This window comes from Rhineura floridana, chromosome 10, assembly GCF_030035675.1.
Source record: "Rhineura floridana isolate rRhiFlo1 chromosome 10, rRhiFlo1.hap2, whole genome shotgun sequence".
NCBI lineage: Eukaryota > Metazoa > Chordata > Lepidosauria > Squamata > Rhineuridae > Rhineura > Rhineura floridana.
In genome coordinates this window covers 10,405,266-10,427,789 of record NC_084489.1, presented here as the reverse complement: position 1 = coordinate 10,427,789, position 22,524 = coordinate 10,405,266, and the positions used below count along the sequence as shown (strand labels likewise).

The 22,524-nt window shown below is 40.4% G+C and overlaps 1 protein-coding gene across 2 annotated transcripts in view; it reads left to right on the top strand.

Moving 5' to 3' along the window:
• Nucleotides 1–22,524, top strand: part of POU6F2 (POU class 6 homeobox 2) — a 502,018-nt gene that overhangs the window by 12,545 nt on the left and 466,949 nt on the right. The window contains exon 1 of one of the 2 annotated variants that reach the window (XM_061586054.1): nt 13,126–13,439. The exons of the other annotated variant lie outside the window; for it this stretch is intronic. The gene's annotated coding sequence lies outside the window, so the exon portion shown is untranslated. Of the gene's footprint in view, nt 1–13,125; nt 13,440–22,524 lie in introns of those variants that run through there. 2 annotated transcript variants of the gene reach the window in all.

The window sequence follows — 22,524 nt, the reverse complement described above, 5'->3', positions numbered from 1 at the left end:
ATGCTTCATGCTGATGTGTTGAAAACATTTTAAAAATTTCTCAGAGTTTGATTTCATCTGAAACATGGCTGTCTGAAGTTGTTATTTTTGCACCAACGTAGCGGACAACTGTTTCTCCCATAAACACAAAGAGGGTGTGGGCCTTTTTTGGTCTTGGTAGGTTTGGCGTGGAAGGTTTTTATGTGAAGGGAGGGGATTTGTTGTTGTTCTAGATAAGACTTTTTGTAAGCCAGTGCTACTTGGTATTGACTGTTCCGTAGTATTACTTCATTGTGTGTGAGGAGAAAGAAAGACATAGGTGCAGCTTTTACTGAGTGTAAATGAAAATATATTTATGCCACATTGCTTCCTTCAGCCCCCAGTCTTCTGTTTGATTATTGAGGGAGACTTGATTATTCACAAGAAACTATTATTATTCACAAGTTTATGTTCTTGAAGTACATCCTTTTCTTATCTTTAGAAATAATTGGCTTGATTCTCCCTCAGCTTGAGATCAGCTTGGCAAATGAGGCATTGCTATGTCCAAATTAATATTTATTCACTCTGTGAGAGTGGAAGGCCCCTAGGAACTCTTTCAGTACCAGCAGTCAGTATCACAATTACCTTCAAAACTGGAGAGAGAAAATACCAGCTGCAACCCACCTTTCTTCTTTGAACATTTAAAGTGTCCCCTGGTGTTGTGGAGATCTGGGGTACAATCCACAGCTATCTGAATGGGGTGTGCAAAGGAGTTGGGATGAATGGATAGCACATACAAATGTATGTGGAATTTGAGGTTTTGCCCTGGTTTTGTTTATTTGATGATGTAGCCAGCACATCTGATTAAGTATATTTGAACATTTGCTTAGATTTCCCAGGTTTGGTAACCCTGTTCCAAAAGTAAAAACATAAAATTGAACTACAAAATAATTCAAAAGCTTTATTGACTGATTAGATCATCTGTCGAGAGCAGAATACAAAATTATATTCTAAATGGCATAAAGGGAGATATTACTAATGAGATTAAAATCTGAATGCAAGATAACAGCAGTATCAGAGTTAGTCTAAAGATGAAAAACAATGCATATTTGCACTATAAAGAATATGCCAAATACAAAATAAATATATGGGGAAACAGGAAAATGCATACAATGAATACATGAAAAACACCAGGCCACCATTTCAGATGTGAGTGTGGGAGTACAGAGGACATAGATTTCAGTAAGTATATGTGTGGGTAGGTAGCTGGGAATGCCTCTTGATTAAATCTGACACAGCTGGGTTAAACACCCCTGTGGCAGAGATGATATGGCTTGGCTGCAGAAGCAACCTGAAGATGCTGATTCAGCCCCTATCTGCATATAAGGTGATGGGTGGGATGGGGCAGGGGGGCAGTCAAGCAAAGGCATCAGCAAATGAAGGAGGTTTAGGAGGAATGTTACTGCAGCCTCACAGGCGGCAAAGAAAATTGACAAGAGGCATATTTACAGTGGAGGTGACTAAAATAGAGTATTCTGAGTGGAGCAATTGGACAGTCCTGGGCACCGGAGAAGCCAAGGGTGAAGAGGAAAGTGTCTGGATAGTGATTAAGATTGTGCAAATAAGCTTCACAAGAACCTTATGATGAGAAGAGCCTCAGACCTCTTTAAGAAATGAGGAAGAGTCTCATCAAGTCACTTCTACAAACTTCAGTTGACTTGGGACTTGGGAATTTTGATATGCTACTGCATTTTTCAGGGACTATAGACCAGGACAATATGTATGTGAGGAAGATTCAAAGCAAGGTTTATATTCAAGATCAAATTGCCAAAGCTAAACAGTGTATTGTAAGAACATTGGGTTGAATCCAGAGGAAGTTAGTCATGCTTCAGCTTTCTTCAAATTAACGGGATGTTAGTCTTCATGACTATCTTAGGTCCCATTGATTTTCGTGGAATTAAAGCATGAATAACTTCCTTGGGATTCAACTCACTGTTAGTGTTGGGATCTGCTTGTTGTTTCCAGTTCAACTGCATTCTGTCAAACTGGAAAGTGGTTCTGTCCCATGTTTGTTTGTTTTCCATTATCTTCTCCTTTTGCTGTTTCAGTATTTATCATCTTGAAAATAAGAATACTTATAACATTTTTCCTAACAATGTTTCCCAGCTGACATCCCAGTGCTTTGGAAAGGGCTGCTGCTGTTTCGCAAACAGATCTGCGGTGGCTATGTAACCCCCACAATCTTGTTTTAGTTGGTTCAGTCTGGTGGGTGGGGTTTCATAGCAGAAAAACCCTGTTTGAAGCAGAAAGCAAATGTTGGGCAGAAAAGTTAGTCCTGGGTGTGGCTGCTAGGGAAGCTATTATTTAGTTGGTCTTTAACCCCTTGATGAAGGACCTTGATGAATCTGTGGACTTTCCGGGCCTAGCTGGAGCTGCAGTGGTTCGGAGCAGCAGGATAAAGTTATTCATCTCCTGAAGATTAAGAAAAGGAACTTTTCAGTTGATTGCAAAGATATTTTGCCAAAAAAAGAGAAAGGACACATGGACACGGATCTTTTAAGTATTTGGAAACTGAGAACCATATGGAACTGTGTTATATTTAATGTTGTGTTTTCTTTATGAAAAAAAAGTTCACAAGTTATTCATGGAATCTTTGCAAATTCATTTAATTTTTGGCCTGTAAGAACCTGCAAGGGATTACACCTAGACGCCTGGACTGTGAGCCGAGGAGAAACGCTTGTGTACCTGACTCCCTGCCTCTTGTTTGGTTTCCCATCAGCTTTGGGCTTCAGGGTGGAATCTGTGTGTGTCTTGTGTGCACGCTGTTGTTGGTGCCACCGCTGAATATGCCAAATATTGCAGTATTGGCTCAGCAAACACTTTAAACATTTCCTACTCCAACATCGTCAATATCAATGTCATTATCTGTATATTCAACAAGGAAAAATTGGTGTCAGCCAAAGTTGCAAAATTTGGCAGCACACAAGATTGGCCCACATAGTAACAAATGTGTGGACAACAGGGAAAATCCGGTGCCAGATTCTAAATTAGTAAAATCTTCACCCATTCCTACACACTGTGGTTACTTTTTTTATACCTAAGAATAACTATAGCAATGCTATCAACACAGGTCAAACAATTATCTTTTAAGCAAAGGGATTTTGTCCCTGTGCCATTGGTATATTGTACATAGTATTATTTAGTTGTGAATAATACTATTTTAAGGAGGCAGGGCTAAATATACACACACATATGTAGTTCATATTTGATCTTCCACTTGTATTTAGTTTTTGTGTGTTACATCAGACGACAATTTTTTGTTCTGTAACAACCAGTCCATAATGTGAACCAGACAGAATAACCACATGTGCTCTGAAGTGTAGTCAAAAGCGCATACCTTCCCAAACAGCATGATATCAAGTGATGATAGCTGCAAACCATCGTACATTGAATAAATCCAAGAAAATTGTTAACTTCAATTAGAGATAGAAAAGAAATAGCATTTACTTACCATACCTAATTTTGGATCTCTAAGCTGAAAGTAGAGAGGAGGATCCTGGAAACCTATATTAGCAGTTCTGTGAAAATGAAAAGATAACAAAATGCTTATCTAAATGGCCAGTTTTTGTGCCATTCCTTTTCTAATTCCAGCATTGTATAAGAGCTCACCTGCCAAGAGGCTAGTAGTATGCACAGGGGCAGCCAGTGTGAAAATGAGGCCACCAGCCTCTTAGTAAGCTAGCACAAACTCCCAGTGGGCTTATGGAGGAAGGACAGATTACTCCGTTCCTCCTCTGCCAACCTGCTTACTCACCTGAATGGAATTCCTAGTTGCCTCTGTTTACCAGTTGAGTTGTTGCATTCAAGGGGTGACATTCAACAGTGTCCATCCATTGATGGAAGGAATCTGTCAGTAGAGTGGGAGAGGGAGGGAAAGTTTAGTAATTTTCCCTCCCCCTGCATCCCCTTCAGTCTGCTCCAGAGGTCCTCCACCATTGAATACCACCCAAGGCTATCTCATTCAATAAATTCCTGACAGGATCCTCAAATACATAATATCTATCTAAGAGATGAGATAATTCTAATTGTTATATCAATTTGCTTCCATAGAATTCATAATTAATATTTTTATTAAATGCATTTCATACTTTCTCCATGGAGCTCAGTTCAGCATATACGGTCTCCCTCAAAACTTACAAAGAAAACAAAATTAAATTATTTCCACCCAACTGGCCTAAAAGCCCCTTTTGTCCAATTTAAATCTAACAGAAATCCATCCATGTTATCAGGCTTAAATAAGAGACATAAACAAAGTCTGCTTCACTTGTTGGCTGCTGAAGATGGAGGATATTTGTAAGTTTCGGTGCAGTGGTCATAGTGAGTGAGTAAACTATCACGGAGTTTCAGTCCAATTTTATTCTCATGCTTTGGTAAACCTCCTTCAGAAATGGATGGTTTCTTTTCACCTGTGGCTTTTCTTCAATTTCTTGGAGTTTCGTTGGGTCTGATTTCTTTAATTTGAAAAACTCACACCCAGAAGAAATGAACTCTCTTGGGTGCTGTTGCCATCCTTATTTATATGTTATGCCATACAAAGAATGTTCTTGAGTTGTTTTGGCAGGAAATAGCAAAACAAATACTTGCCTTGAGGTATATTATTGAGCCAGAAGATAAGGATGCTTAGGGTGTGTCTGTGTATGCATCTCTTTTCTCTAACAGAAGATATAGAGAAGAATCCTCCACAGTGCCTTGCATTTGTATCTCGAGTGTGTGGAATTTTCTTCCTTAGATAGCAAATCGAGAATTAACCTGGTCCCTGTCAATAACAGATTTCATATGTATATTTTCCTGAATGTTCTACAGTCCACAAATGTCATTTTAGCAGCGTAAGCTTCTATAGTGCTACTTCAAAACACTGGAAATAGTGGAGCCAATAAGAATAAAACAGCAGATGAAATAATTCTGAAGTGTCATCTTCTTGGGAACATTTCATTCATTTTAAATATGAACTCCCTGGGTCTCCTGCAGAAGTTGTACTTTAAATGTGTTACCAAGAGCCCTGTTTCCAAAGAATTTATGTTTTTAATTTATGTACTCTGCTTGTCAGGTTATTAGGTTCCTATATTTCCCCCTATTACTCTGGATAGAGGCTAAAAAAGAAAAGAAAGCAGGCATAGGATAAACAGTCTCTGCTGCTTCACCTGCAACTGTACATTGAAACTGATGCAATGATTCAAAATGGACACTGGCAAAACTTTTGCCTCTATATGGATTAATAGCCAAACTTAAAACAATCTGTTAATTCTTATGGGCAGCATGGAGGGAATTACTTTAATTCCTATGGTAAGAATGCAACTTCATGTTCTGCTGTGTATGAACTTCTGATAGCGGGTACAGGTGATCAGTTACTTTCTGGAATATCTGTTGCAGGACAGAAGCATAAGCTACTGGATTGTTGCTCTGAATCACTACTGAAACTGTCATTTATCAAGACTAAATTAATTAATCATACTTTCTCCCCCAAATTATATCCCACATGATTTGGCAATAGCTACAAGTGAATGTGTGCTCTTGCCCATTTATAACTGATGTATGAGTCAGCCAGTCAAGTGTGCTGAATCTCTATGGAAAACCTAGCTTTGTAGTTGCAATCTACTCTCATTTTTAGTTACATAAGCATTTCCAGCCCTACAAGTCCATCAGCAGGTCAGTTTCAGGGTTGATTTCTAGAGAGAGCAGGACAGAGTCAATACTCTAGGAGGAATCTATCTTTTAGCTAGTGGGGACAAACTGTGTGAGAGAAGCTCTTTGCCCTTTGGATTCAAATATCACTGTACTGTAGAGTGATTGTGGAGCTGGTCTGTGGTTCTTTATACTCCCCAAAGAGGTTGTAGATAGATACAACGTAGAGAGGAGCAAACTAGAACAATGCCTAAAGTGTGGGGACAGTTGCTCTTTGTTCCAAACACTGAGCCCCCCAGATGATACACAAGGCTGCATATACAACATACCTTTAAAGTACATTCAAAGCACATTTCTCCTCACCCCCCAAAAATATTGGGCACTGTAGTTTGTAGGGGTGCTGGAAATTGTGGCTTTGTGGAGGGTAAACTACAGTTCTCAGTATTCTTGGGGGGCAGTTGCTTTGAATGTGCTTTAAAGATACTGGTATGAATGCAGCCTAACAAAATGCATTTAGTTGTGACAGGAGAAGGCCCATATATTGCAAGGATAGCCCCTGCTCTTTCAATAACTCTACCCTAGTTTTGAGAGAGAGATTTGTCACCCTATAGTATAGGGGAATGCTGGTTCCTACTCTTTTTAACACACACACACACAGAGAGAGAGAGAGAGAGAGAGAGAGAGAGTGCCTCTAAGCTGGAGTTTTTCAATTAAAATACATTTTTAATTAAGGAAATATATAAAAATGGGGGAAATAATTATTTTTCCATTCACTAATCCTTTATTCTTTTTTTAAGAAGGTTTCTTTTCTTCATGCAGTTGGCAGTCTCCAGTTTCTACTTCTGTACTGTGTCAAGGATTGCTAAAGCTTGAAGGTTTTGTAGGCTTGACCAAACATTGACAGTAATAATAATAATAATAATAATAATATAATAAATTTAATTTTGGGTCGCCTATCTGGCCGAAGCCACTCTAGGCAACGTACATGTTAAAATTCAACAGTACAATATAAATACATAATAAAACACAGTGCAGTCAACAATAATTTTAAAAAGCAGCAGTACAAAACAATTTGTGGCCATCAATAGACAAATTTTTAAAACAATCATAGAGAAATTAGCCCACCCCGGGGATCCCAAAGGCCTGTCCAAAGAGCCATGTTTTTAAGGCTCGGCGAAATGTATCCAGGGAGGGGGCATGGCGAAGATCGAATGGGAGGGAGTTCCAGAGAGTGGGGGCCGCCACTGAGAATGCCCTCTCTCTAGTCCCCACCAACCTAGCTGTTTTCGTTGGTGGGACGGAGAGAAGGCCCTGTGTGGCTGATCTAGTCGGGCGGCTTAATTGGTGGTACTGGAGGTGCTCCTTCAGATAAGCTGGGCCGAGACCATATAGGGATTTAAAGGTTAACACCAACACCTTGAATTGGGCCCGGAAAACAACTGGAAGCCAATGTAGATGAAATAACACCGGCGTGATGTGATCACGGCGGCGACTGTTTGTAAGCAAACGCGCCGCCGCATTCTGCACCAGTTGTAGTTTCCAGACCGTTTTCAAGGGTAACCCCACGTAGAGCACATTGCAGTAGTCTAATCGAGAGGTGACCAGGGCATGTACTACCAGTGGGAGCTGATGAATAGAGAGGTAGGGTTGCAACCTCCGTATGAGGTGTAGTTGATACCAAGCTGCCCGGCTCACTGCCGAAATCTGAGCCTCCATGGACAGCTTGGAATCAAGAACAACCCCGAGGCTGCGGACCTGATCCTTCAGGGGTAGTCTCACCCCATTAAGATTCAGGTCAACAACACCCAACCTTCCCCTATCACCCACAAGTAGCACCTCGGTCTTATCAGGATTGAGCTTCAGCCTGTTCCTTCTGTAAGTACTGTACTGTAACAGCAGCTAATGCAGACGTCTGCCAGGCTGTTGGATTAAATAAATTTATTGAAATCTCTTCCCCACCCAGACAATTTTTTAAAAAGATACTAGACCATATTCCATTTTTGCTCTTTCAAAAAAAATTCCCATTGACATAGAAGCATAATGTCTGTACCTGTAGCACCAAACAGTGCTTAATATTTAAAAGTGTGTCAGCCTTATGCATAAGTACATCATTGTGATGTTGTTGCCTTTCCCATGAGTGTTCTCTTCACATGCATCATATGTATATTAAAAAAAACAGTTTGTAATGCATGCCTCACTGCTAGATGTAAGATTTTCAATATGAAACCGAAATGTTTCTCAAGTACATTGTCAGCTTACTGTTGCATTTTATTCTGCATGGAAAGTAAAAGAAGTCACTGTCCTTTTAGTTTATTGCATTTTTTTTCTTGCTTTCTTAATTTCTTCATATTTGAACAGCTAAAATATTGCATTCCTGAAGGAAAATGTGGTCTCCATCTCACATGAACAAACCTATAATCATATTGCACACACAAATAAATATACATAGTTTCACATGTCTTAAAATTAGCCCAGATTAGTCACAAAATAAAGATGGGACAAAATCAGACCAGGCATGTCCCATGTTAGACTGATCTTGACTAATTTTAGGTTTGTGAATTTATGGGGGGAAATCATTATGCCGTATACTAAACAAAGCCTCATTGCTTTTTCTTCGTCACTCTTCTAGCCAATGCCATACTTGTCACACCCTTATAATCAGGTTTCTTAGGCACCCACTTTTGCTTTTTAGGTTCTTTGAGTTGAAAAGCTTGCACTGATTGTAAGAAATTTCCATTCAACAGCAAGGTGGCACTCAGCTGATGAACAAATGGCGAATTTGATTTCCAGGGTGACCGATCCACTGATCAGAAGTTCCAATAAAAATTAGGAAGGAGGAAGTACAGCTCTGTCTGTGGCTTCACAGGGAGCTCTGAGATTTGCAGCACTGTGAGGGGAACAGAGGTCTCCTAAATACCCTTAGTCCCCTTAACAAACAACAGTTCCTAGGATGCTTTGGGGCAAGCCATGACTGAAGTGGCATGATACTGCTTGAGATATATGTTAAAGGTAAAGGTGTCCCCGCACTAGTAGTGTGAGTCGTTTCCGACTCTTAGGGTGACGTCTTGCGACGTTTACTAGGTAGACCGTATATATGGGGTGGGATTGCCAGTTCCTTCCCCGGCCTTTCTTTACCCCCCCAGCATATGCTGGGTACTCATTTTACCGACCACGGATGGATGGAAGGCTGAGAGGACCTCGACCCCTTTTACCGGAGATTCGACTTCCTCCTTCCGTTGGAATTGAACTCCGGCCATGAGCAGAGCTTTGGCTGCGTTACCGCCGCTTACCACTCTGCACCACGGAGGTACTCATTCATATATTAATAAAAGTACTGGGGGGGGCACAAAACAGCTGCCACGTGCAGCAAAAAAAAAAGAGGTGATGGTACTCCATACTGGTGAGTATCATCAGAAAGAAAGCCCTAAGCACAGCATCATGTACATGGGTTGAGAGAGCACTGTTTGTATCAGGTTGAAGAGAAAAGGAAGGAAGAGTTAGAGGATAATGATGTGATTAGAATCTGGTTGGAATGCTGGAATGGGATTTTGAAGATGAAGAACTAGAAAACCATTTAAGGCTAGGGAGACATTCTCTGAATTGATTAATGGTCTTTAGTTTTGTTATCTTTTTTCTTCCTGAGTTGAGATAAAGAGATGATCATCTGTTTATTTTTTATTTTCATGTCATCATGATCATTTTTTTGATTATCTGTTTATTGAGAATTCATCCTGATTTGTTTGCACAAAATCTGCATGGAGGTTATAGCCTCAGTTTATGGACCATTCATTCTTATTTGTTTGTGTGGAGATTAGATGAAGTTGCCACTATGCCATATTTTCTGGTGTATTTTCCCACCATGCTTCTTATCACAAAAATGCTGGCCTTTTTTGGAAGTGTTTTTTTGTGTGCAGGAGTACCAAATCCACAGGGCTGGCACCAGATGTCCGTGGGCCCTTGGGCACCTGACTGCTGGGCCCCCCTGCCTCCCCCTTGTGTGTGTGTGTACACACACGTAAATACACCTGGTTGTGCCACCTCTTGTGGCGCTGCAGTGTCACATCAGCGTGCATGCCTGCCATCACCCCAGATGGCGGTAGGGGCATGCTGACGACACAACCACAATCTTGGGTGATGGCAGGCATGCGCGCACAGCATAATCTCTCTCACTTAACCACCTCCTGGACCCTCCCCTGCCACCAACTAAGGGACACTCATTTCCTCTGAGATGCAAAAAGTTAAAATACTGCAAATGCAGCACAGTAGCCAGAGAGTGTGGTGGAAGCCACTTTGTGTGCCAAGTGCAAACACAGTATTCACACACACACATACACACACACACACACACACACACACACACAGAGAGAGAGAGAGAGAGAGAGAGAGAGAGAGAGAGAGAGAGAGAGAGAGTGAGTAATCTTTCACCTCCACAGTTCTTTATCTCCATTCTGCTGCTGCCTCCTTCTCCTCCTTTATCCATGTTCTTGCCCTCTGGCTCCTTTCCTCCTCCATTCCATTCTTCACCACCACTATCCATTTTTTAAAACAATTGTTTTCTCCACTCCACCCCCTCTCACTCTCCACCTCCTCCCTCGTTGCCTCCTACCCACCCACAGAGCATGAGGGAAGAGCAACACTGCACAGAAACCCAGTTTGAGGCACATGATTTTCATCCACAAATCAGAGGAGCAGAACACTTCCACTGTTCCCCCCCCCAAGTAATGCCCCAAAGTAATGCTGGAAACATTACAATTACTCCACAAAAGTAATGAAATTACTCCTAATTCTATTACAATCAAAATGTAAAGGAATTACCCATTTGTTCGATATTTGTTCGAATTGTAACGAATTACTTGTAACGAATTACTTCCAAGCTCTGGATTAGGCTGGTAAGGGTTTATGGGGGGAAACTGCATGATAGCTTCTGTTTGCCAGTAACGTTACGTGAACCACGCAAATAAAAGGAGATGTAAGTAGCATCAAACGCACAGTAAACCACAGTGTCGATGAGCCCACAATGCTTTTCCATGGAGCAAGTTCACACAGGTAGCTGCAAGCCATCAGATAGGAAAAACAAAGTGATTGTTGTGGTGCTGACATACATGCTCAGGATGTGGAGTCTAGACAGCTATCACTGCAGCATTGTCAAGCATCATGCTGACACTGCACAGCCATAATATCACACATTTTAGGATTGGGTCACAGCTGAGCAGATATGATTGAGTCACAGATGAAAAAGTACAGTCAACAGAGTAGTGGCATTAGGTTTATTTGTGGTTCAGAACATAGCAGCATAAGCCATACATTTTAAATGGGGTGTAGTTTGTGTGTGTGTGTTTGGTAGTTGCAACCTGCTGATTAATGGCATCACTGGGGCTATGAAGGCACTAGGGATGGACTCATCTGTCAGTTTCAGTTCTCTCAGTTTATCATTTTTCTAATCTTAAATTTGGCTCTCCACATTTCTTTAGCAATTTGTGGTTTTGTTTTAAAAGAACCTTACAAAAATCCCCCCCCGCATTTTAGTGTGAATTTCCAGGGGCTTTGTATGTAAAAAAAATATGGCTGTCCCATTTGTACATGGGGCAGCCATCTCTCCCCACCCTCTCCCCAATTACCCAGGAAGGAACCACATGTAGTGATTTATGGCCACTTTCTGAAGCATTTTTACAAGGGTTTTCTATGCAAATATACTTTCTAGCTGCTTAAAGCAGCTTCAAACTATAATAACTAAATAAATATGAAAAGGTATCCCTTGACTCATCCATGAACCTGTGAGTACACAAGTACTTTTTAATGAGAATTTTGTCTGGATTTAAAAAAAATCCTAACAAGTTCTTGAAAATGTGATGGATGGATTTATTGTCCATTACATGCAAAATAGACACGGACCAAATTGGGACCAATCTGTCCATCCCTGTTATTTGCAGTTGTAAATTATTTATTTATTATCTATTACATTTATACCCCGCCTTAAATATTGCTGTGATGTAAATGTTTACCATACTTCCAGGTCCAATCTAACCTACTAATGTGACTGTGTTGGAAAGTTTTAGTCTTTATACTTTTTATGCTCTTTTATAAATATGAGCATTTAAGTATGATCCATGTTTTTATACAGATCCTAACTGTGGCATACATGCATTTTCTATAAAATAACTGTAGAAAAGGAGTGATATACTCGAAATCATATATGTGTTCATGGCTGCAATGACATCTCCTTGTATCACATCTATCAGGTTAGAACCAGCTAATAATTTTCTTTTTTTCTACTCAGTCTGGCATTATAATGGCATATCCTCATAAATCAACCTCAGTGTGGAACATTGCTTAGGAAATATAAATGTATGTGCATTGCAGAATGATCTGAGATTACCAAAATATATCAGAAGTCAAAAGTAGGTGGTGGAGAAATGCTATGTCTTTAGTTTATTGAGATTGTTTGGAGGATCCTAATGTACTGTCACTGAAAGAATAATTTTTCCTTTACAATCTACTTAGCAAAGATTTATCGATCCTTTCCCCTTCATAGAGAATTACTGATCCATTTTAGAAAATCAGATTTTCACACCTTTCATGAGAATGTGCACAGCACAGTTCCCATGAGATTGCCAAGGAAGTTGACTTTGACATGAAATCCCCAGGTACCTGTGCACAACAGCCTATAGTCTTTTTGCTGATTTGTTGCACAGGGTGGTAAAATACTTTTATACATTTATAGAGAAATGATTGTGCTGCAAGGGCTTATTTTTCTATGCTAGCGAATGGCGTTCAGGATGCTATTATTTGTGTATACAGCATTTTTCAGGGCTTCCCTGCCTCCCTCTTCCCACTTCTCAGCAGTGATGGTATGAACAGTAAGGTAAGATAAAAGTTGTTGAAATTCAGGTAGCAAAGCAGGAGGGTATGACTGATTTTTTCTTTGCATGCACTTGCCTCTGTTTGTGATGCGTCTGTTCTCTGTTCTCATTACAGTTGTATCCTAGGTAGCTAAACATTAGGCATGTTATATTGAAGTATGCATCATAATGAAGGTGATTTATTATAATTAAAACAGCATGGAGAGCAGCTTTTATTAGACATACTGTTTCACAGGAGAGCTTAATAAAGGGCATTATTATTAGTTATAGATCTGTGTGAAGAATGTTGTTTACTGAGAGTTATGTGAGTATTAGTCAAAGTCTGAAGTTGCTCATTTGAGCTATCTGAGAGAGTGAGTGAGAGAGAGAGAGGTATTCTGTACACAGCAAAGAAAAGCATTTTAAGACTGTTAGGGGGAGAGAGACAGAGAAAAAGGAAATGCCGAGTGCATGAATGTTCTCTGCAGGAGCAGTTCTAGAATATTTTATTGCATATCTTCGGACACAATGGCATGGACTGTAAGTAGTTCCAGTCTCTCAATGTAATAATGCACATAAAGTTGAGGTCAGATTGCGTTTGCTCTGGGCTTTGATGCTACAGAAGGTCACTAGGGGAATCGATAGACAAAAGAGAGGAGAGAGAGAGAGAGACGGGAGTATTCCCCGCAATCAATGAGATCCTCCCCCCTCCCCATTTGGACACTGCTGGGTGCGAGTCTCAGAGCTTCAAATGGGGTTTTCTACAGCTCAAGGAGATTGACTGCAAGAGGCACTGCAAATGCATTGTTTTCCCTTTCAACAACTGGGACTCATCACAATGGGGGCATAGCTGTGCAGGCCAGCCTAACAAACAGCCAGGTGAAGTCTGAAGAGCTGTACAGCATAAACTGAACAGCAGCGCAAATACAATGGATACTTATTAGTGTAAATTTTGCAAAGGTATACTTCTCTTCCTAGGTGACTGGGCTAGTACATAACATTGTAAAACTTCAGTGAGATGGTTTTCTTAAAACTTTTACCTGTACAATACCGTCTCCTTTTGATTTTTTACTGTTCTGCAGACAGCTTCACAGTTAATAAGTTTGAATTTCTACAGGATGCTGACAATTATTGTGGATTGTTGAAATGATACTGTATTCTCTTAAGGGAGTTTGGGATAAACTTGTATATAACAATTGCCATCTTTAAAGTTTTCAAAGTGGCTGAAAGTGCTTTCAGGATTTCCTCCTTCATTGCAGTGCATTGCTATTCCAGGGTGAAGAAAGCATTTGGAAGTAATGAGATGAGAGGTTTTGGCAATGTTACAAAAGCACATAATTGAAGCACGGGGTGTTTTTTAAAGGTACTATTGAATGAATGAGGAATTAAAGGACACTGTAGGCATGTTTTTGTGTCTGCCAGTGTAAAGCTGGAAAGAAACGTAATTTGAGTGGAATTCATTTCAGACAAGCTCAGTCTAAAACCCGGCTAAGCTAAAACACTAATATTTAAGCTGATTTGGCCTTTAGAATCAGTGTTGTGATTTAACTGGATTGTGGACTGAGTTTTGACTAGGCATAAGAGTAATTGAGATAAGAATTATGAAATTGTCTTACTTCACTTGTCTGATGCAAGTCTTGCATAAAACTGAGTGAAAACAAGGCTTTATAATAAAAATCGCCTTATCTGGAATATAAGTATTACAGAGATTAATGTAATATGTGAAGCACTTTGGACAGTCAGAACCCCCCCTATATATTCTATAATATTAAACATTAGCATTAAAGTGTTGTTTCTTCCTGGATCATGTTTAAAATAGATTATATGAAAAATGCGTAAGGGTGCATGAGAGAAAACTATGGGCATGATCCAAGAAAAGTTGAGCAATTTTTAATCCATTTGCTTTCAGTGGGCAAGACTTGAGCACATGCTGTGTGATAGCAGCAGGGCGAGAGTTGTGCAGGGGGAAGGGAGAATTCCACCTTGTGGTTTTTCTCATTACAGTGTTGCAAGAACACCTGCACTTGGCTGACTTTCTCTTCTCCTAAAGATACAGGATCAGTCTCAGGCCCTGAGCCTGGCAACCCTAGGCCAGGGTTAGGCACACACTCTGTGGAGTCCCATTGAATTCAGCTGAGCTTACTTCTGAGTAAACATGCATAGGGTTAGGCCCCATGCTTCTCAGCAAACTGCGAACTGCACTATTAGAGAGAGTTGTTGAAACTTTGCTATGCAGGCAGAATGGTTAAATTAATTAGCTTGATCAGAACTAGGTAAGAGAATACTCAACAAAAGTAGTTGTGACTATTTACATATTGAAATTGCTGTTAACCTCAAAATAATACTACTGAGAGGTTCTTTTTGGAAATATGACTGTCTTATATGAACATACTTTGTTTTATCCATGCCTTTTCTATCTGTATATGCATTAAAAATGATAATAACAACAGATATTGTTTAAAAAACAACATCAACAAACTAAATTCTCCTCAGTAGTTTCAGCATTCTTCCCAGCAAAGGACAGTAAAAACAGTATCAAGAAGTCAACACAGTAGTATAAATATACCAGAGTTAATATGAGGAAATAAAGCTGAGCTTTCCTCTCACTCCTCCCATTTTAGGAAACTGGCGACAACAGGTACAGAGATCCAGGCCATAATACCATGGCTAAATAAGAGCATTGACAAACTACTTAATTCAAACAAACATTTAATAACAAATTAGTTGAGTATTTGTGGAGAAAGCTGCTTTCCTCTACAGGAGCCAGTCAAAGTTTGTTTGCTAAAACTAAGACGAATACCCCGAAGAGTACTGAAATGCATGCTTGAGAATAACTTAAAATGCTGTTTCAATATAATTTCTCTTAGCAGGGTTATATGCAATTCAAGCAGAATGTATGCTCACCTGAAATGATTTGGTTGTGTTTTTCTCTATGCCCAGAGTAGGGGCACTTCACTTTATATTATCATTTGAAACAACACCTGAGCCTTCCTAAAATGGGTTTTAATATACTCTTCCTAAGACAAGGTACTGATTTTAAATCTTTTGTGGCAAAACCATTTCAAGTACAGTGACTAACTTAAAATGCCCACCGAGGTCTATTAAAGTTAGATAGATCTGTGAAAGGTAACAGGAATAGGAGGTGAATCACAAACAGATTCCATAAATTCACAAACATACGAGCCTTTCTTGAGTTGTGATACATAAGGAATCAACATTTTCCCCTTAAAAGCAACTATTGTAACATAAGTCACTTCATGAATCTTGCTTCTTGCTTCTTTCAGTGACAAAATTTATTTCACTTCCTTGATCAGCGGAAGAGATAAAGGTAGGATGAAATTTTGTCTGGTGCACATGAATGTCATTCAACAGGACTTACGACAGCTAATGCATGACTTTAAAAATGTTCCTTCTTTGGAACATTGGGCTTCAGTCTGATTCAAATCAAACTTAGTGGGGGTTAATCAAGTTTGTCTGTTTATCTATAAACAACATTATAGATACTGCACTTTTAGAATACTGGATCTTGTAAAGTGATACCACCACCTCTTGTCAGTCTAGACAATAAATGCTGGGATTTTGTTTTTGACCCTAAATCTATAGCTGTTCTCTGCAAAATATTTTCAAGCAATTCTTGAAAATTCAATCAGTTTCTCACTTTGCAGTGATATCCATTCAATGTACACAAATACAGACTCACTGGCATCCTAAGCAAGGTAAATGTGATGGGTCTATCCTGCTGTATTTTGTATCAGTTGCAATAATATCTGCTAGGTTTTGTAATGAATGTAACGTCTTCCAGACGATGTAGGGTAATAATTCCTATCTGTCTTCCTTGTAGTGTCTTGACTACTGTTTGGGTTTTTTTTAATTTTTAAATATAATTTTTAATTAATTTTCCAAACAATATTTACATAAAATCCCAATACAAAAAAGGGTGGAAAAAAGAAAAAATACAGATGATCTTCAATTACATATCAACAACTTTCATTATTACCAGGCATAACATTTCATTATATTGTTGTGAAATAATAGTCAGAGACTTGTAAGAATGGGGGGGGGGACGGAAATAACAGCATTTGATTGAGTAGTTCCACATTTGATTTAACACCATAGGCAGGGCTTGTCCTCCATATTGTGTGTTTACAAAATTAATAAAATCAAACCAAATTGATGAAAATTTTCCCCACTTCCCCAGTCCTCTTATTGACCTTACGTTGTCTGTTAGTTTCTCTAAAACTGCAATATCCCATACTATTTTATACCAAAATTTAACATTTGCCCCTGCATCTTTCCAGAAACGTGCGATTGTGATGCATGCTGCTAATAATAGGAAACTAATCAAGGTTTTATTTCACATGTCATTCAGGAAAAGGTTTAAAAGCACTAGCTGCGGTGTCAAATTATTTTGTTGGTGAGTTATTGCTCCTGTTTCTCGTGCTACTGATGAGCAAAATGTTTGGATTTTTAAACACTCCCACCACATATGCATATATTTGCCCACTGTTTGATAACGCTTCCGACATAATGGTGTTGATCTTGGATTCGTATAGGATAGAAGCCTTGGTGTTAAAACACCAGCGAGATAATATTTTTAAAGTTAATTCTCTATGTTTAGCTGTGATTGCTTGGAATTATGGTTTATTCCATTGAGTTACCCAGTCCTCTCTGTTTATCTCCATACTGAGCTCCTGTTCCCACCATTTTTTCATATCAGAAGTATCTCCACTTTCTTTATCCACCATTGTTTCATAAATATTTGATACTGTTCTTTTGGTGCCTTCTGAGTATGACAATAGTATTTTTTTCAAATCTAGAGAGTCTATGGGTTGCACTCACCTTTACACCCATCTTGCTGAAAAAAACATAAATTTGTCTCCATAATAGCCACAGAAGAGGTAATTCCTGCAGACAATATTTCAATCTGTTCTCATCTGTCAGGGTTCCATTTATGTAAAAATCAGCAACATGGAAGAGTCTTTAGGAACAACATTCTGTGAAAAAAAATCAAGGACAAATATGTTCAAAATTCATAGTGCATGGTGTAAGTCTCCTGGGGTGGACCATCCTAATCGGTCCCCCACCCCTGCAGAGGTTCTGAGTCCCAGTGAGTCTAAACCCAACCAGGTAGTGATCTGTCCATGACAACGGTACTACAGAGAGTTCCTCCACACCAAGATCACCATCATCCCAACCTGCACAGAAAACAAGGTCCAAAGTGTGGCCAGCGGCATGAGTGGGGCCAGATAATACTTGGGACAGACCCATGGTTGTCATGGAGGCCATGAAGTCCTGAGTCACTCCCGACAGAGTGGTCTCGGCATGGATGTTGAAGTCACCCAATACCACAAGCCATGGGGACTCCAGCACCAACCCTGAGACCACCCCGGCTAGCTCAGAAAGGGAGACTGTTGAGCAGTGGGGTGGGTGGTACACCAGCAGAATCCCTATTCTGTCCCGGCCACCCAACTTCAAATATACACATTCGAACCCCGAAAACTGTGAGAGAGGGCACCTGGTCAGGGAGATGGTATCACGATAGATCACTGCAACTCCACCTCCCCTTCCCCCAGGTCTCGCCTGCTGTTGCACGGAGAAACCTGGCGGGCAAAGCTGGGAGAGATTAACCCCTCCAGCTTCATCCAACTAGGTCTCCGTGATACAAGCCAGATTGGCGTGCTCATCCAGGATCAAATCCTGAATGGCCGTTGTTTTACCATTCACCGACCTGGCATTCACAAAAAGCATTTTCAACCCAGGGGAACTGTCACCACAGCTGTCCAGACTATTTGAATGGGGAGACAGTTTGGGGGCAACCAACACGCTATTACGCTTCCATCTCCCCCGATCACATAACTGTCTCCCCACTCCGTATCTCCCTCTGCCTTCCAAAACATGAATGGCAGCCCCCTGGTTCCCCTACCCTACCCACTTATATTGAAAACACATCCTTTCTTAACAGCAGGCAAGACTATACTCTTAAAACCAACACCCTACAACCGACAGGCAAGTATCAAACAAATAAAAAAAACCCTCAAAATAAAATGGCTGGATAGCAAGTAAGCAAAACAGCTAATTCAGGTCACGATCCTAGTCCTGCAAAAAGCAGGAATCCACATATTGGTGCCGGTTCAATTTTCATTCTGTTGAAATTCCTTCCGATACCACTTCATAAGGGATCAATGTTCGCTTTGATATTTTTAAAAATATTGTTTCTTGTTGATTTTTAAAAGATACTGATATTTTCCTCAAAATATCAGTATTAATACTGATATTTTGGGGGAAATATCAATATTGATATTTTAAAATATTGACATTAATATTGATATTTTTAGGTGGTTTTTTAAAAAAATCTGCTTCAGCTGCAGGTAACCAGTAGAAAACACCTGATCCACAAGAATACAATAGGAAATCAGGTGTCAAATTTGTATTTTGCAAAATTTGAGCACATCCCTAATCACACTACGTGATGGCATGTTGGAAACTAGTTTTATGTAAGGTGTTTGGGAAATCACTTTTTTTCAGCCCTAGAACCTCATCTGCAAAACCATTTTAAACAATGGGTTGTGTTTGTTCTGTGTCACAGGCTCAGTATTTGAGCAAGTTGCTTTGTTTCCATCTAATTTCTCCATCTCCATATGAGAAAAATAAAGTGTTGTAAGGGCAAAGATAACAGCTGGAACAGACAACATTTGTGATGTCATTAATGTTTCCCTTTTGTTTTATTTTTTGTTTCTGTTTTGGAGGATGAAATAACAAGCAGATTTGGAAGAAGAGGAAATGTGTATACATTTAAGCCAGTACCTAGACTTAGCAGAAATGTTTGAATTTGGGGTTATACCCTTCTTCTTACTGGATCACACATCTTATCACTTATCACTACTGGATCTCTTATTAGCTACTGAATGCTATACAATAGTAAATACCATTGCAAGTTATCCACAAATTACTGCCTGCATAACACCTACTGAAGAGAGGCAAATGCTAAATATTGCATGTCAACTATTGCACCCTCAAATGTGACAAACAATTTCATGTCAATTGTCAAAGGCTGAAGTAACAAATTGACAAATATAAAATCCAGTCCAATATCAATTCAAAAATAATGTCAAATATCATTTGATGTCAAATACTGATACTAATATGGTATATTAGTTAGTAAACCGCCCAGAGAGCTTCGGCTATGGGGCGGTATATAAATGTAAGAAATAAATAAATAAATAATATAAACAGTGCAACTCAGTTCAATGGAGACTTACTCTCTAGCAAGTGTTCATAAGATTGCAGCCTTCATTCCTTCTCTAGATTTATGGACAGGGTTGCAAGAGAAATTCAAGCCATTTGTGGATTAGGTTGCTTGAGAACCCCCGTTCCGCGCCGGGACTTACCGGCTAAGGGACGAGTTTTGCGGCCGCAGCCGAGCCGCCATCTGGGTGAGGGATGCGTGCACGCAGTGCGCTGGCGAGCTGACGTAGCACGCAGCGAGGGGGCGGGGCGGCAGACGGCCATTTAAGGCCGTACCGCCAGCCGCCCACCCTCACTGCAAATTTTTGGCGGCACCCGCCCGACCCTCCCTTGGCTGCAGTGTGATTAATTTGGTCGCTATGGGGCCGACTAGGAATTTTTGGCCTGCCTGCCTCGCTTTGCTGGCGGGTTTCTTTTGCCTACTCCACACTGTGGTTGTAGAGGAGGGTCAAGGGTTAGCACGGGTGCCTGTGGGGCTAATAGGCTAATTGGTCCGTTTTGGCTGAATAGTTTAATGGTCACTGGTCAAGGAAGCACGGGGGAAAGGTTAAAAGGGAAAGGGCAGCTAGGTGACACCTTTAGGCACCTTTGGGGGTGATTGGCGGTCCGGGGGCCTGCAGCTCTGGGCTATACGGCCCGGGGGAGCAGAACACGGGCTGCTTTTGGGGCCAACGTGCCTCATCCGCTCGGAGTTTCACGGCTCCGGGGGGCGGTGATGCGGGTTGGACCCCCTACGCATCTTCAGGGTGTGGCCGGAGCTGGAGCCTGGCACAGGGCAGCCCCAGGCTCTGGCAAGGTTTGGTTGCCCTATAGCTGCAAGCAGGCTTCGCCTGGATCAGCTGAATTCCCCCGCACTGGATTGTCCCTCTGTAGGTTCATTGGTTATAATTGACTCTGTTTTTAATAAAGTGGCCCATGATTTAACCCAATGAACGGTGTCTGTGTTTATTTCGGCAATAGGCCGCAAACACTGATTTTAAGTATAAGTCATAGGTTTTGCTGTACACTTAAATGAACATATTAATACATTTAATGCAAGATGAAGCACATGAAGAGTAAAATTGATCAGTTGTTCAAATGAGGAAGTTTCACATTATTGACTCTTGACATTCTACTTACCATTCACTAATAGGAAAAAAACCTTGCGGTTTAAGAACGTACCTATAGCCCACAGATATTTCTATCAAACTTTAAAAAGCAGGGAAATTGGGCAGCTATAGTGAATGCACCAGGGGAGCAGGAGACTGACCTCCTCTCTGACATATTGTACTGCCCTACAAATTGGTCAAAATGCAAACACAATTTGGGTTGGCCTTTCACAGTCCAATCCACTTCCTGTGTAGCTTGGAAGAATTTGGTAACATGTGCCCCTGAGCATATGGTGAGTGGTGGCAACACCTGCCATCTCCAAAGATGGAGAATTACATTTTTGTATGTTTGTAGGTGTTCTTCTTTGCTTCTTTCCTGTGTTACTAATGTTTCTACAGAGATCTAATCTAGAAAATTTTATTTCCCTCACTATTCATCCCAGAAATCTGTGTCAAATTTATTTTTATTAATTTCAAAGCCATTTTATTGGTCAATGTCATATGATGGTGAAGACAGCCTTTTGTGTTTCAAACTGGAGGTTATGTTCTATTTCTATTTTGGGTGCATTAACAATTGAATCTGAAACGGCAGTTTGATGTAAAATCAGACTGATTCCAATATGCTGCTACTTCAGCAATGACTCTAGCTGTTGGGAAAAAGAAGATGCATGTTTTCAGCCTGCTATGTTTAAACCACTTCATTTAAGGCAAGGTGGGCACGATCAATTAAAAACGTAGAGCACGCCTAGAAGTTTGCTAGAATATATTTTACCTCCCACTGTTTTATCTTGTGCAAATTGAGACACTCCTGATGTCCACTGGAGACTATTCTGCAGAATAGTCAGTTGCATGATTCCACAATTATTTTTAGAGTTTTTTTAGTGTAAATTTTGCAGAGTGTTGCTGTGCACATATTCACAGAAATAGAAACAAATAAAATGATTTCATATAGGAAACTTCACTAAAATTGCAAAGTAAAGCAGACATATTTACAGTGACCATCTGAACTATATCAACTGTCTTAATAATGTTGTTTCCTCCCTGCTAAAATAAGATCAGCACAGCATATGTCTTCTTTCTATTTTTTTGGGCTGATTGCAGGCATTGCCACCACCTACCATATGCTCAGAGGCGCATGTTGAGTTCAGTGGGATTTACTCCTATGCAATCATGATTAGGATAGGTAAAACAGACCATGGAGGAGGAGGGGGAAGAGGAAGGAGCAGATTGGAGGGGGGCAAAGGAAGGGGAGGGGAGGGGAGGGCAGGTTTGATAATTTGCATGCTTATAGAGTTCAATGGCTCATGCAATCATGCTTAAGTTAGGTAAAACTGACCATGGGGATGAGGAAGAGGAGGGGGAAGGGGAAGGGGGAGGAGGGGTTGGAAGGGGATGGGGATGGCGAGGGAGGGGCAAAGGAAGAGGGAGGGAAGGGGCAAGAGGGAGGGGATAGGAGGGAGGAAAAGGGAGGGTGGGTTTGATCATTTTATATTTTTTGAGTTCAGTGGGATTTATTTATGTGCAATCATGTTTGAAAATGGAAATGGACTGCCTTCATGTTGATCCTGACTTATGGTGACCTTTTGAATACAGTTTTCATGGTAAACGGTATTCAGAGGTGGTTTTACCATTGCCTTCCTCTGAGGCTGAGAGGCAGTGATTGGCCCAAGGTCACCCAGTGAGCTTCATGGCGCTGTGGAGATTCGAACCCT